Source organism: Pseudophryne corroboree, chromosome 5 (genome assembly GCF_028390025.1).
Source record: "Pseudophryne corroboree isolate aPseCor3 chromosome 5, aPseCor3.hap2, whole genome shotgun sequence".
NCBI classification, from domain to species: Eukaryota; Metazoa; Chordata; class Amphibia; order Anura; family Myobatrachidae; genus Pseudophryne; species Pseudophryne corroboree.
In genome coordinates, this window is record NC_086448.1 from 654,961,958 (window position 1) to 654,978,129 (window position 16,172).

General features: G+C 47.7%; 1 protein-coding gene across 7 annotated transcripts in view; it reads left to right on the plus strand.

Moving 5' to 3' along the window:
• Positions 1–16,172, plus strand: part of SPIDR (scaffold protein involved in DNA repair) — a 1,299,263-nt gene that overhangs the window by 333,627 nt on the left and 949,464 nt on the right. The gene's annotated exons all lie outside the window — the stretch shown is intronic.

Sequence of the window (16,172 nt, forward strand, 5' to 3'; positions counted from 1 at the left end):
GGAAGGCTCCCAGGACTCTCCCCTGCACTGCACTACAGAAACAGGGTAAAAAAACAGAGAGGGGGGGCACTTTTTTGGCGATATTGATATATTAAGCTGCTATAAAGGAAACAACACTTCTGTAGGGTTGTTCCTATATATTTATAGCGCTTGGGTGTGTGCTGGCAAACTCTCCCTCTGTCTCCCCAAAGGGCTAGTGGGGTCCTGTCTTCGATAAGAGCATTCCCTGTGTGTCTGCTGTGTGTCGGTACGTGTGTGTCGACATGTATGAGGACGATGTTGGTGTGGAGGCGGAGCAATTGCCGGTAATGGTGATGTCACCCCCTAGGGAGTCGACACCGGAATGGGTGGCTTTGTTTATGGAATTACGTGATAATGTCAGCACGTTACAAAAATCAGTTGACGACATGAGACGGCCGGCAAACCAGTTAGTACCTGTCCAGGCGTCTCAGACACCGTCAGGGGCTGTAAAACGCCCTTTACCTCAGTCGGTCGACACAGACCCAGACACGGACACCGAATCTAGTGTAGACGGTGAAGAAACAAACGTATTTTCCAGTAGGGCCACACGTTATATGATCACGGCAATGAAGGAGGCTTTGCATATCTCTGATACTGCAAGTACCACAAAAAGGGGTATTATGTGGGGTCTGAAAAAACTACCTGTAGTTTTTCCTGAATCAGAGGAATTGACTGAAGTGTGTGATGAAGCGTGGGTTAACCCCGATAGAAAACTGCTAATTTCAAAGAAGTTATTGGCATTATATCCTTTCCCGCCAGAGGTTAGGGCGCGCTGGGAAACACCCCCTAGGGTGGATAAGGCACTCACACGCTTATCAAAACAAGTGGCGTTACCGTCTCCTGAAACGGCCGCCCTCAAGGATCCAGCTGATAGGAGGCTGGAAACTACCCTGAAAAGTATATACACTCATACTGGTGTTATACTGCGACCAGCCATCGCCTCTGCATGGATGTGCAGTGCTGGGGTGGTTTGGTCGGATTCCCTGACTGAAAATATTGATACCCTGGATAGGGACAGTATTTTATTGACTATAGAGCAATTAAAGGATGCTTTTCTTTATATGCGAGATGCTCAGAGGGATATTTGCACTCTGGCATCGAGAGTAAGTGCGATGTCCATATCTGCCAGAAGAAGTTTATGGACGCGACAGTGGTCAGGTGATGCGGATTCCAAACGGCATATGGAAGTATTGCCGTATAAAGGGGAGGAATTATTTGGGGTCGGTCTATCGGATTTGGTGGCCACGGCAACAGCCGGGAAATCCACCTTTTTACCTCAGGTCCCCTCCCAACAGAAAAAGACACCGTCTTTTCAGCCGCAGTCCTTTCGTTCCTATAAGAACAAGCGGGCAAAAGGACAGTCATATCTGCCCCGAGGCAAAGGAAAGGGTAAGAGAGTGCACCAAGCAGCTCCCTCCCAGGAGCAGAAGCCCTCCCCGGCTTCTGCAAAGCCCTCAGCATGACGTTGGGGCTTTACAAGCGGACTCAGGGGCGGTGGGGGGTCGACTCAAGAATTTCAGCGCACAGTGGGCTCACTCACAGGTGGACCCCTGGATCCTGCAGGTAGTATCTCAGGGTTACAGGTTGGAATTCGAGAAGTCTCCCCCTCGCCGGTTCCTAAAGTCTGCTCTGCCAACGTCTCCCTCAGACAGGGCGACGGTATTGGAAGCCATTCACAAGCTGTATTCTCAGCAGGTGATAGTCAAGGTACCCCTCCTACAACAGGGAAAGGGGTATTATTCCACACTATTTGTGGTACCGAAGCCGGACGGCTCGGTAAGACCTATTCTAAATCTGAAATCTTTGAACCTGTACATACAAAAATTCAAGTTCAAGATGGAGTCACTCAGAGCAGTGATAGCGAATCTGGAAGAAGGGGACTTTATGGTGTCCCTGGACATCAAGGATGCTTACCTGCATGTCCCAATTTGCCCTTCACATCAAGGGTACCTCAGGTTCGTGGTGCAAAACTGTCATTATCAGTTTCAGACGCTGCCGTTTGGATTGTCCACGGCACCTCGGGTCTTTACCAAGGTAATGGCCGAAATGATGTTTCTTCTGCGAAGAAAAGGCGTATTAATTATCCCTTACTTGGACGATCTCCTGATAAGGGCAAGGTCCAGAGAACAGCTGGGGGACGTAGTAGCACTAACCCAAGTAGTGCTGCAACAGCACGGGTGGATTCTGAATTTTCCAAAATCTCAATTGACCCCGACGACACGTCTGCTGTTCCTGGGAATGATTCTGGACACGGTTCAGAAAAAGGTGTTTCTTCCGGAGGAGAAAGCCAGGGAGTTATCCGAACTTGTCAGGAACCTCCAAAAACCAGGAAAAGTGTCTGTGCATCAATGCACAAGAGTCCTGGGAAAAATGGTGGCTTCTTACGAAGCGATTCCATTCGGCAGATTCCACGCACGAACTTTTCAGTGGGATCTGCTGGACAAATGGTCCGGATCGCATCTGCAGATGCATCAGCGGATAACTTTGTCTCCACGGACAAGGGTGTCTCTTCTGTGGTGGTTGCAGAGTGCTCATCTGTTAGAGGGCCGCAGATTCGGCATACAGGACTGGGTCCTGGTGACCACGGATGCCAGTCTGAGAGGCTGGGGAGCGGTCACACAGGGAAGAAACTTCCAGGGAGTGTGGTCAAGCCTGGAGATGTCTCTTCACATAAATATACTGGAGCTAAGAGCGATTTACAATGCTCTAAGCCTGGCAAAACCCCTGCTTCAGGGTCAGCCGGTGTTGATCCAGTCGGACAACATCACGGCAGTCGCCCACGTAAACAGACAGGGCGGCACAAGAAGCAGGAGGGCAATGGCAGAAGCTGCAAGGATTCTTCGCTGGGCGGAAGATCATGTGATAGCACTGTCAGCAGTGTTCATTCCGGGAGTGGACAACTGGGAAGCGGACTTCCTCAGCAGACACGATCTACACCCGGGAGAGTGGGGACTTCATCCAGAAGTCTTCCACATGATTGTGAACCGTTGGGAAAAACCAAAGGTGGATATGATGGCGTCCCGCCTCAACAAAAAACTGGACAGGTATTGCGCCAGGTCAAGAGACCCTCAGGCAATAGCTGTGGACGCTCTGGTAACACCGTGGGTGTTCCAGTCAGTGTATGTGTTTCCTCCTCTGCCTCTCATACCAAAAGTACTGAGAATTATACGGCAAAGGGGAGTAAGAACGATACTCGTGGCTCCGGATTGGCCAAGAAGGACTTGGTACCCGGAACTTCAGGAGATGCTCACGGAAGATCCGTGGCCTCTACCTCTAAGACGGGACCTGCTTCAGCAGGGACCATGTCTATTCCAAGACTTACCGCGGCTGCGTTTGACGGCATGGCGGTTGAACGCCGAATTCTAAGGGAAAAAGGCATTCCGGAAGAGGTCATCCCTACCCTGGTAAAAGCCAGGAAGGAGGTGACTGCACAACATTATCACCGCATTTGGAGAAAATATGTTGCGTGGTGTGAGGCCAGGAAGGCCCCGACGGAGGAATTTCAACTGGGTCGATTCCTACATTTCCTGCAAACAGGATTGTCTATGGGCCTCAAATTAGGGTCCATTAAGGTTCAAATTTCGGCCCTGTCGATTTTCTTCCAGAAAGAATTGGCTTCAGTTCCTGAAGTCCAGACTTTTGTAAAAGGAGTACTACATATACAGCCCCCGGTTGTACCCCCAGTGGCTCCGTGGGATCTTAATGTAGTTTTGGATTTTCTCAAATCCCATTGGTTTGAGCCACTCAAATCGGTGGATTTGAAATATCTTACATGGAAAGTAACCATGCTACTGGCCCTGGCTTCAGCCAGGAGAGTGTCAGAATTGGCGGCTTTATCGTATAAAAGCCCATATCCGATTTTCCATTCGGACAGGGCAGAACTGCGGACGCGTCCTCAGTTTCTGCCTAAGGTGGTTTCAGCGTTTCACCTGAACCAACCTATTGTGGTGCCTGCGGCTACTAGCGATTTGGAGGATTCCAAGTTGCTGGACGTTGTCAGGGCATTGAAAATATATATTTCAAGGACGGCTGGAGTCAGAAAATCTGACTCGCTGTTTATACTGTATGCACCCAACAAGCTGGGTGCTCCTGCTTCTAAGCAGACGATTGCTCGTTGGATTTGTAGCACAATTCAACTTGCACATTCTGTAGCAGGCCTGCCACAGCCTAAATCTATCAAGGCCCATTCCACAAGGAAGGTGGGCTCATCTTGGGCGGCTGCCCGAGGGGTCTCGGCATTACAACTCTGCCGAGCAGCTACGTGGTCTGGGGAGAACACGTTTGTAAAATTCTACAAATTTGATACCCTGGCTAAAGAGGACCTGGAGTTCTCTCATTCGGTGCTGCAGAGTCATCCGCACTCTCCCGCCCGTTTGGGAGCTTTGGTATAATCCCCATGGTCCTGACGGAGTCCCAGCATCCACTAGGACGTCAGAGAAAATAAGATTTTACTTACCGATAAATCTATTTCTCGTAGTCCGTAGTGGATGCTGGGCGCCCATCCCAAGTGCGGATTGTCTGCAATACTTGTACATAGTTATTGTTACAAAAAAATCGGGTTGTTATTGTTGTGAGCCGTCTGTTCAGAGGCTCCTACGTTTGTCATACTGTTAACTGGGTTCAGATCACAAGTTGTACGGTGTGATTGGTGTGGCTGGTATGAGTCTTACCCGGGATTCAAAATCCTTCCTTATTGTGTACGCTCGTCCGGGCACAGTATCCTAACTGAGGCTTGGAGGAGGGTCATAGGGGGAGGAGCCAGTGCACACCACCTAGTCCTAAAGCTTTTATTTTTGTGCCCTGTCTCCTGCGGAGCCGCTAATCCCCATGGTCCTGACGGAGTCCCAGCATGGTCCTGACGGAGTCCCAGCATCCACTACGGACTACGAGAAATAGATTTATCGGTAAGTAAAATCTTATTTTTGTTATTTGTGTCTACATGTTTAGAAAATATATCTGTTATAATATTTATAGACCAAGAAAAAATGACAACCATATTAACTAAAAATATCTGTGCACTTGGTGGAACAGTCCTTAGCTGGTTAAAATTATTTCTCACCGGCAGGTCACAGAGGGGGCGATTCAATTGTTCTACCCTGCAACTGTCACTAGATGGCGCTGAATGGAGCAATTCAATTATGACTCTGCTTGGACGCGAATAGTTGCGGGGGCAGCCTCCTGAAATGTGTAATCAGTTTGCACCCAAACAGGAGTGTGGGTGTCCAAAGTAATACTTTAGACAGATTTAGCTGCTTTGCGTGGCTAAACCCGCCACTTAAGGGTGCGCAAATCTTATCACTTCAAAAATGTTCTGTTCACTTCTTACTTACAATACTTTGCTTGTACCTACGGGGGAGGGGAAATAGTTGAATTCCCCTGTAGGGCACCTATTATGTTTGGGCACCCACAAAACTGAACCCCCCTCCCCCCCGAGAATTTACTGCCACGTGGAGTTCCGCTCCCTGCTTTTTGCAGTATACATGCTAACAATGGTTAAATAAATATCATGGCCTGTTCTATCACTGCAGTGCAGATGATACACCTGTACCTGTTCTTTGCTCCTGGTACTGAGAACCCAATAACAGCCCTAAATGGCTGAGCTCTAGCAGTGGATGAGTGCCAGCTGTCTGCAACTGAGTCCTGATAAAACAGGGGTCCTTATGACAGATGAAAGGACAAGACTGCAGTATATCAAACCAACTGGACTTACACTTGGGAGTTCAGACTTTGAAAGCACTACACGTGCAGAATCTTGCTGTTGCCCTGGGTCATGTCTTAACACTTAAACATCAGGTACAGGTCGAGTATCCCATACTGGGGATATTCCGGATAACAGAATACCTGTTAACCGGACGGGTCCCAGAGGTTTGCGGAGGGTTCGGGGGGGTCAAAGGCCGGGTCCTGGGAGTGGTGATTGTGAGGGAATTGTTAGATATTGGGATCTGGCTATGTCAGATTCACATTACTGTGCATTCTGTTTTATTCTTGCAGTACCTTGTTTCACCACTGTTTTGTTGTTCATTGCTATTGTGCAGCTTGCTGCAAAAGTGTGTTGCTTTATGTTCGTTTGCAGTCAAGTAAAGTTGAAAGCAGCATGCTGATCTCAGCTCCTTGTCTCCATGTCTGTTTGGGTCAATGAGCATTTACACAGACACTACAGGAATGGCTGCAAAGCCACTCCCCCACCTGTCTGTGATTGCCCGCGGACTCCAGTGATGTCATGACATCACATTAGGGCAGAAGTATTCTAGTTTTCTGAATGTTTCGGTTAACTGGTATCCGGATAACTGATACCTGACCTATATCAGTCACAATAAAATCCTCATTCTTTCATCTGAGGAACATAGCCAGAATCAAGCATTTAATTCCCTCAGAAAAACAAGCTGTCTGCACACGTAGGCTACTGCCATGCCCTCTACCAGGTCTCCCAGGCAAAAAATTGCACTGATAGCTGCTGGTACAAAATGCAGCAGCCAGGCTGTTAATGCCCCTTTTACACTGACAATTTTATCCCGGGATTTTGCACGTGAACGCGCATCATCCCGGGATTTTTGTCAGTGTAAAAGGGTACACTTACAATTTCCCGGGACGAGCATCCCGGGATTTCAACCCAGGTCTCGACCACGGTTGAATCCGGGACCATCCCGGGAAGCTGTGCAGTGTGAACGGGTATACCGGGTCAAGGCGACCCAGCACCCGTTCTCTGCATAGGAGGAGGCGGTGCTTGGAGAAGATTATCTCCAAGCACCGCTTCCAGTAGAGTCAGCGGTGATGTCACCGACCCGGCAATATGCCGTTGTGCCGCTAATGACACATTCCTGGGAATGACCCGAGCCTGTGAATGTAAAAGGGGTATAACTAACCAGCCCCATTCCTGACAACACCTATTTTCCACTCCCTTCACTGGCTACCTGTAAAATGTACATTTAGTAGGTCTTGTGCAATGTTTCATGATACTCACTATTGGCCTAATTCAGACCTGATCGCAGCAGGTAGGGCAGATATAACATGTGCAGAGAGAGAGTTAGATGTGGGTGTGGTGTGTTCAAACTGAAATCTAAGTTGCAGTGTAAAAATAAAGCAGCCAATATTTACCCTGCACAGAAACAATATAACCCTCCGAAATCTAACTCTCTTTGCACATGTTATATGTGCCACGCCTGCGGTGCACATGTTATATCTGCCACACCTGCGGTGCACATGGTTTTGCCCATTAGAGAAAGATTTTGCTGCTGCGATCATGTCTGAAGTAGGCCCTATATTTGACTTATGCTTGGGACAAAATAGAATTAGATGGACAGCTCTTCAATTGGATGGAGACCCCAAATATGAGAGCTTTTCATAATTCACTGGGAGTTTTTTGGCCTCTTGTCCTGGATGGTCTCCAGAGGGGAATTCAATTAGCCCCGGTAATTTACCACAAGCTAATTGATTTTCTCAGACTATTCAATTAGCCCTGAAGGCAGCCTTCAGGTTCCAGTTTAACAAGGATTTTTTTGGGGGGGTCCGAAAAGTAATCCCAGGTAAATTGCCTGGTGCCGCAAATCTGTTAACACACTGATCCGTGAACTTATTCTGGATTCTATGGGGCCAATTAAATTTTAAGTAGTTAAGGCGCCTGACAGCTCCAGGGTAAAGAGATCGATTAGGCGTCCAATGTCCGCGCTTTGTGCTCCCAAACTATGGAGTTCTAAAAAAAAATAATTTTTTTGCACCTTCGGAGGCTGAGTGGAAAAAATGTGACTGCTGTGGTTAATGGGCGTTTCATCGGTGCAACAATTGAATATTTCTGTTAGACACCCATTCCTATAAACGGCCAGCAGGGGGTGCGCGCAAAAGTATTGAATCGAACTCTGTATAAACTTTATTTTACCAGTCGAGAAAAAGGGGCTCTAATGGAATAGCCCGGGACGATAAAGCTCGAGGCTATCACCTGTTTTTCATACCAGTTAAATTAACGGGTCTATTTGAATCCCCCCATAGTGTTTATGCTAATAGGAGATGTAGACTTCCTCTTGGTGTGTGCCATAGTTTGTCCAAAAATAGTCCTAATACTTTTACCTTCTATATCTTTTCTTCAATAACTTTTCCCCCTTTGATAAATTAGTTATAACCTCCTACACATTTTCAGATTGTTAGGTTCTTTAGGAGGGGGGATGGTTAGGTTTTTTTAGGGCGGGGGGGCATGTTTCAGTTAGGCACCACCAGTTAGGGTTAGGAGGCCATTGGGATATTGATCATTGGGATGCCACGACCAGTATTCTGATTGCTCTCATACCGTCAGCCGGGATATACATCCCAACCCATCCTTTCAACTGTCTGCAGACTGTAGGCTAAAATTTCAAATCGCAACTACTTGCCATGTTTTATATAGAAATATAGAGAAGCAATTATATGAAAATCAAATCACAGCACATGTGTAGCTTTTACTATCATTGTCATCTTCAATTTTGGGCCTAAACACACTGAGCAACAGTGGCTTTCCATTTAGTAAATTTACCCGTTGCTAATGCACTTCCGTTTGTGGTTGCTTAGCGCTTTGGAGACGGTGGCTGGATGCACTAACTCACTAACTCTCAATTATATATAGTTTCTCTGACGTCCTAAGTGGATGCTGGGAACTCTGTAAGGACCATGGGGAATAGCGGCTCCGCAGGAGACTGGGCACATCTAAAGAAAGCTTTAGGATCACCTGGTGTGCACTGGCTCCTCCCCCTATGACCCTCCTCCAAGCCTCCGTTAGATTTCTGTGCCCGACGAGAAGGGTGCACACTAGGGGCTCTCCTGAGCTCTTTGTGAAAGTTTTAGTTTAGGTTTATATTTTCAGTGAGACCTGCTGGCAACAGGCTCACTGCATCGAGGGACTAAGGGGAGAAGAAGCGAACTCACCTGCGTGCAGAGTGGATTGGGCTTCTTAGGCTACTGGACATTAGCTCCAGAGGGACGATCACAGGTTCAGCCTGGATGGGTCACCGGAGCCGCGCCGCCGTCCCCCTTACAGAGCCAGAAGAGCGAAGAGGTCCGGAAAAATCGGCGGCAGAAGACGATCCTGTCTTCAGATAAGGTAGCGCACAGCACCGCAGCTGTGCGCCATTGCTCTCAGCACACTTCACACTCCGGTCACTGAGGGTGCAGGGCGCTGGGGGGGGCAGCGCCCTGAGACGCAATAAATCGATAAAAAAACCTTATATGGCTAAAATAAATGCATCACATATAACTCCTGGGCTATATGGATGCCTTTAACCCCTGCCAAAACATACAGAAAAAGGATGATAAGGACGCCGAGAAAGGGGCGGAGCCTATCTCCTCAGCACACTGGCGCCATTTTCCCTCACAGCTCAGTTGGAGGGAAGCTCCCTGGCTCTCCCCTGCAGTCACTACACTACAGAAAGGGGTTAAAAAAGAGAGGGGGGCACAAATTAGGCGCAGTATATAACAATACAGCAGCTATAAAGGGAAAAACACTTATATAAGGTTATCCCTGTATATATATATAGCGCTCTGGTGTGTGCTGGCAAACTCTCCCTCTGTCTCCCCAAAGGGCTAGTGGGGTCCTGTCCTCTATCAGAGCATTCCCTGTGTGTGTGCTGTGTGTCGGTACGTTGGTGTCGACATGTATGAGGAGAAAAATGATGAGGAGACGGAGTAGAGTGTCTGAAATAGTGTTGTCACCCCCTAGGGGGTCGACACCTGAGTGGATGTACTGTTGAAATTGCGTGACAGTGTCAGCTTTGTATAAAAGACAGTGGTTGACATGAGACAGCCGGCTACTCAGCTTGTGCATGTCCAGACGTCTCATACAGGGGCCCTAAAGCGCCCGTTACCTCAGATACAGACGCCGACAAGGGTACTGACTCCTGTGTCGACGGTGAAGAGACAACCGTGATTTCCAATAGGGCCACACATTGCATGATTGAGGCAATGGAAAAAGTTTACACTTTTCTGATAATATGAATACCACCAAAAAAAAGGGGTATTATGTTTGGTGAGGAAAAACTTCCTGTAGTTTTCCTGAATCTGAGAAATAAAATGAGGTGTGTGATGATGCGTGGGTTTCCCCCCGATAACAATTGATAATTTCTAAAAAGTTATTGGCAGTATACCTTTTCCCGCCAGAGGTTAGGGTGCGTTGGGAAACACCCCCTAGGGTGGATAAAGCGCTCACACGCTTGTAAAAACAAGGGCTCTACCCTCTCCTGAGATGGCCGCCCTTAAGGATCCTGCTGATAGAAAGCAGGAGCGTATCCTAAAATGTATTTACACACATACTGGTGTTATACTGCGACCAGCAATCGCCTCAGCCTGGATGTGCAGTGCTGGGTTGGCGTGGTCGGATTCCCTGACTGGAAATATGATATCCTAGATAAGGACAGTATATTATTGCCTATAGAGCAATTAAAAGATGCATTTCTATATATGCATGATGCACAGCGGAATATTTGCCGACTGGCATCAAGTATAAGTGCGTTGTCCAATTATTCCAGTAAAGTGGTCAGGTGATGCGGATTCCAAACGGCATTTGGAAGTATTGCCTTAAAAGAGGGGATGTACCCCAGGTCGCCTCTCAAAATAAGACGCCGTATTATCAGGCGCAGTCCTGGTTGGCAAGCGGACAAAAGGGTTCCTCTTTTCTGCTCGTGACAGAGGGAGAGGAAAATGGCTGCAGAGATCAGCCAGTTCCAAGGAACAGAAACCCTTTTCCGCCGCTGCCAAGCCCTCAGTATGACGCTAGGGCTTTACAAGTTCAGGCACGGTGGGGTCCCGTTCTCAATGAATTTCAGTGCGCAGTGGGCTCACTCGCAAGTAGACCCCTGGATCCTTCAGATAATATTTCAGGGGTACAAATTGGAATTCGAGACGTATTCCCCTCGCCGTTTCCAAAAGTCTGTTTTACCGACGTCTCCCGCTGACAGGGAGGCAGTTTTGGAAGCCATTCACAAGCTGTATTCCCAGCAGGTGATAATCAAGGTACCCCTCCTGCAACAGGGAACGGGGTATTATTCCACACTATTGTGGTACCGAAGCCAGACGGCTCGGTGAGACCGATTTTAAAATCTAAAATCTTTGAACACTTGCATACAGAGGTTCAAATTCAAAATTGAGTCACTCAGAGCAGTGATTGCAAACCTGGAAGAAGGGGACTACATGATGTCTCGGGACATCAAGGAGGCTTACCTTCATGTCAAAATTTACCCTTCTCACCAAGGGTATTTCAGGTTATGGTACAGAACTGTATCAGTTCGGACGCTGCCGTAGGGATGGTCCACGGCACCCCGGGTCTTTACTGAAGTAATGACCGAAATGATGATATTCCTTCGAAGGAAGGGAATTTTAGTTATCCTTTACTTGGACGATTCCCTGATAAGGGTAAGATCCAGGGAACAGTTGGAGATCGGTGTAGCACTATATCAGGTAGTGTTGCGGCAGCACGATTGGATTTTCAATATTCCAAAATCGCAGCTGGTTCCGACGACTTGTCTTCTGTTCCTAGGGATGATTCTGGACATAGTCCAGAAAGAAGGTGCTTCTCCCGGAGGAGAAAGCCAGGGAGTTATCCGAGCTAGTCAGGAACCTCCTAAAACCGAACCAAGTCTCAGTGCATCAATGCACAAGGGTTCTGGGTAAAAATGGTGGCTTCCTACGAAGCAATCCCATTCGGCAGATTCCACGCACAGTGGAACCTTCTGGACAAATGGTCCGGGTCGCATCTTCAGATGCTTCAGCGGATAACCCTGTCACCAGGGACAAGGGTATCCCTCCTGTGGTGGTTGCAGAGTGCTCATCTTCTAGAGGGCCGCAGATTCGGCATTCGGGACTGGGTCCTGGTGGCCACGGATGCCAGCCTGCGAGGCTGGGGAGCAATCACACAGGGAAGGAATTTCCAGGGCTTATGGTCAAGCCTGGAGACATCTCTTCATATAAACATTCTGGAACTAAGGGCCATTTACAATGCCCTAAGTCAAGCGAAACCCCTGCTTCAGGGTCAGGCGGTATTGATCCAATCGGACAACATCACGTCAGTCGCCCACGTAAACAGACAGGGCGGCACGAGAAGCAGGAGGGCAATGGCAGAAGCTGCAAGGATTTTCGCTGGGCGGAAAATCATGTGATAGCACTGTCAGCAGTGTTCATTCCGGGAGTGGACAACTGGGAAGCAGACTTCCTCAGCAGACACGATCTTCACCCGGGAGAGTGGGGACTTCACCCAGAAGTCTTCCACCTGATTGTAAACCGTTGGGAAAAACAAAAGGTGGACATAATGGCGTCCCGTCTAAACAAAAAACTAGACCGATATTGCGCCAGGTCAAGGGACCCTCAGGCAATAGCGGTGGACGCTCTGGTAACACCGTTGGTGTACCAGTCAGTGTATGTGTTCCCTCCTCTGCCCCTCATACCAAAAGTACTGAGAATCATAAGAAGGAGAGGAGTAAGAACTATACTCGTGGTTCCGGATTGGCCAAGAAGGACTTGGTATCCGGAACTTCAAGAGATGCTCACGGACGAACCGTGGCCTCTACCTCTAAGAAAGGACCTGCTCCAGCAAGGGCCTTGTCTGTTCCAAGACTTACCGCGGCTGCGTTTGACGGCATGGCGGTTGAACGCCGGATCCTGAAGATCCCTACCCTGGTCAAGGCCAGGAAAGACGTAACCGCAAAACATTATCACCGCATTTGGCGAAAATATGTTGCGTGGGGTGAGGCCAAGAAGGCCCCTACAGAGGAATTTCAACTGGGTCGTTTCCTCCATTTCCTGCAAACAGGACTGTCTATGGGCCTAAAATTAGGGTCCATTAAGGTTCAAATTTCGGCCCTGTCGATTTTCTTCCAAAAAGAACTGGCTTCAGTGCCTGAAGTTCAGACATTTGTAAAAGGGGTACTGCATATACAGTCTCCTTTTGTGCCTCCAGTGGCACCTTGGGGATCTCAATGTTGTGTTGAGTTTCCTAAAGTCACATTGGTTTGAACCACTCACCACTGTGGACTTAAAATATCTCACATGGAAGTGACGAGTTAGCCCTGGTTTCAGCCAGGCGGGTGTCAGAATTGGCGGCTTTATCATATAAAAGCCCTTACTTAATATTTCATTCTGAAAGGGCAGAATTGAGGACTCGTCCTCAAATTTTCTACCTAAGGTGGTTTCTGCATTTCACATGAACCAACCTATTGTGGTACCTGCGGCTACTAAGGACTTGGAGGATTCCAAGTTGCTTGACGTGGTCAGGACCCTGAAAATACATGTTTCCAGGACGGCTGGAGTCAGAAAATCTGACTCGCTGTTTATCCTGTATGCACCCAACAAACTGGGTGCTCCTGCTTCTAAGCAGACGATTGCTCGTTGGATTTGTAGTACAATTCAGCTTGCACATTCTGTGGCAGGCCTGCCACAGCCAAAAATCTTAAAATGCCCACTCCACAAGGAAGGTGGGCTCATCTTGGGCAGCTGCCCGAGGGGTCTCGGCTTTACAACTTTGCCGAGCAGTTACTTGGTCAGGAGCAAATACGTTTGTAAAATTCTACAAATTTGATATCTTGGCTGAGGAGGACCTGGAGTTCTCTCATTCGGTGCTGCAGAGTCATCCGCACTCTCCCGCCCGTTTGGGAGCTTTGGTATAATCCCCATGGTCCTTACGGAGTTCCCAGCATCCACTAGGACGTCAGAGAAAAAAAGAATTTACTTACCGATAATTCTATTTCTCGTAGTCCGTAGTGGATGCTGGGCGCCCATCCCAAGTGCGGATTGTCTGCAATACTGGTACATAATTATTGTTACCAAAAAATTTGTTGTAGTGAGCCATCTTTTCTAGAGGCTCCTCTATTATCATGCTGTTAACTGGGTTCAGATCACAAGTTGTACAGTGTGATTGGTGTGGCTGGTATGAGTCTTACCCGGGATTCAAAATCCTTCCTTATTGTGTACGCTCGTCCGGGCACAGTATCCTAACTGAGGCTTGGAGGAGGGTCATAGGGGGAGGAGCCAGTGCACACCAGGTGATCCTAAAGCTTTCTTTAGATGTGCCCAGTCTCCTGCGGAGCCGCTATTCCCCATGGTCCTTACGGAGTTCCCAGCATCCACTACGGACTACGAGAAATAGAATTATCGGTAAGTAAATTCTTATTTTTTGCTTATTAAGCTCATTAACCATGGTAACATTCAATTACTTTATTTTCTGAACACCAATCTTATCCAGTCTTATTCACATAGTACCGCTAATTATGCCAGGTGGCAAATTAGATGTAAACGGAGACATGGGGGCAGATTTATTAACCTGGAGAAGGCATAAGGAAGTGATAAACCAGTGATAAATGCAAGGTGATACACGCACCAGCCAATCATCTCCTAACTGTTAATTTACATATTGGAGCTGATTGGCTGGTCCGTCTATCACCTTGCATTTATCACTGGTTTATCACTTCCTTATGCCTTCTCCAGGTTAATACATCTGCCCCATGGTGACTTGTGCTGGTATTGTGACATTCAGATTTTAAAATGATCTCCTGAGTCTTTAAAAATATATTAGCAGCCATTGACTTCTGGATTGCTGGCTGGCAGCTAAAACAACATCTACAGTATGAGAGGGAACGGTTCATTTCTATCCCTATTTTCTGGGAAGGAATAGTCTTTTGCTGAACATTATTAATCTTATTTGGATATCCTGTCACATTATTGAGCCAGTCGCATAAACTCAAGTAACTGCTTTCTCTGTTTTTCACCTTCCTAAAAATTTGGAAGCCGCTTCAGCCTTACCTTTTAACAGTAGAACATTGGAGTAGCACTTAACAGTGTATTGTATATCCATGGTTCATAGCTTAAAAAATTTGGTGGTTTAATGGTTCTTTAGAACGGATACCAATGTTATGAAATGGGAAACAAGGTTTATCAGAGTATATTAAGTGTAGAGTTTACTTTGCTTTATTATGTATTTCCTGGCAGTACCCACACACTCCGATTATGCCCCTAATAGTGGACTTCAGGAGATTAGACAAACTCCTTTGGAAAGTTCATTGTTATTTCCTTGAGTGATTTTATTAAATCAGTGAAGAGTACCTCCATCCAATTCCCATGCATCTACACCCCCTGCTTTGCATTATGTGAAGTAGCCCAGACTTGCTTGTTGGCTGAACTTGTCTGCGTAGGAGACTGTTGATTGATAGTTTTAAGCCTCGCTACAAATGTCAGTCACCTGTGAAATTTTTAGGGAATGTTCTGTAGTGTTTGCACATTCATATTCAGGGTATGGTTTTGTACCTATTCCAGTAATTTCTCGATAGACTATTTGCATAATAAATCATATATTTCTCTAACGTCCTAGAGGATGCTGGGGACTCTAAGTACCATGAGGATAGACGAGCTCCGCAGGAGACATGGGCACTTTAAGAAAGACTTAAGGTCTGGGTGTGCACTGGCTCCTCCCTCTATGCCCGTCCTCCAGACCTCAGTTTGATACTGTGCCCATAGGAGATGGGTGCACTACAGGGAGCTCTCCTGAGCTTCCTGTCAGAAAGTTAGGTTTTTTATTTGCAGGGAGCCTGCTGGCAACAGACTCACTGCATCGAGGGACTGAGGAGAGAGAAACAGACCTACTTCTGTGAGTTTCAAGGCTCTGTTTCTTAGGCTACTGGACACCATTAGCTCCAGAGGGATTTGTACGCAGGTCTCACCCTCGCCGTCCGTCCCAGAGCCGCGCCGCCGTCCTCCTCGCAGAGCCGGAAGATAGAAGCCGGGTGAGTATGAGAAGAAAAGAAGACTTCAGAGGCGCCAGAAGACTTCATGATCTTCACTGAGGTAACGCACAGCAGTAAAGCTGTGCGCCATTGCTGCCATACACCTCACACACCGCAGTGACTGTAAGGGTGCAGGGCGCAGGGGGGGCGCCCTGGGCAGCAATAAAACCTCTCCATTGGCAAGTATATACATGTACAGATGGGCACTGTACATGTATATAACAGAGCCCCCGCTAGTTTTCAGGAATTTTGAGCGGGACAGAAGCCCGCCGCCGAGGGGGCGGGGCTTCCCCCTCAGCACTCACCAGCGCCATTTTTCTCCACAGCACAGCGCTGAGAGGAAGCTCCCCGGACTCTCCCCTGCTTATACACGGTAATAGAGGGGTTTTAAGAGGGGGGGGGGGGGCACAAATTTGGCGGATAAAAAGT